The sequence below is a fragment of the Odontomachus brunneus genome, unplaced genomic scaffold, assembly GCF_010583005.1.
Source record: "Odontomachus brunneus isolate Ranch 3 - 2012 unplaced genomic scaffold, Obru_v1 Obru_scaffold_006, whole genome shotgun sequence".
Taxonomy (NCBI): Eukaryota; Metazoa; Arthropoda; class Insecta; order Hymenoptera; family Formicidae; genus Odontomachus; species Odontomachus brunneus.
In genome coordinates, this window is record NW_022639456.1 from 1,276,351 (window position 1) to 1,276,724 (window position 374).

The 374-nt window shown below is 34.8% G+C and overlaps 1 protein-coding gene across 4 annotated transcripts in view; it reads right to left on the reverse strand.

Moving 5' to 3' along the window:
• The window catches only part of LOC116851390 (tyrosine-protein kinase Btk29A), a 48,958-nt gene that overhangs the window by 16,274 nt on the left and 32,310 nt on the right, over positions 1 to 374 (reverse strand). The gene's annotated exons all lie outside the window — the stretch shown is intronic.

A 374-nucleotide genomic window follows, 5' to 3' on the forward strand; every position in this document is an offset into this window, starting at 1 on the left:
TCATGAGATTCAACTACAAGTGAAATATGGGCGATGCAGAATCGAGGTCGTAATGGTTTGAGGTGCTTTCCAATTGCTTAACACATCTTGACACATTGGGTGCATTCAGTAGAAAAAGCGCTCAGTGAGCAATCAACGATTATTGGTTCTTGCTATTAGATCTCTAAATCTAGACCAATTACATTGACAAATTACTCAACTGTTGTGCAACTGTTGAGTCTACTGAATGCAGCCATTGATATTTATTCACGAAATAAATAAAAATCGATTTTTACACATATATATAAATATGTAATAAATATTTAGTTCCGCAATATATATGTATATGTATGTACAGAGTGGGGCAAAAGTATCGGACCGGTGAAATATCTCGA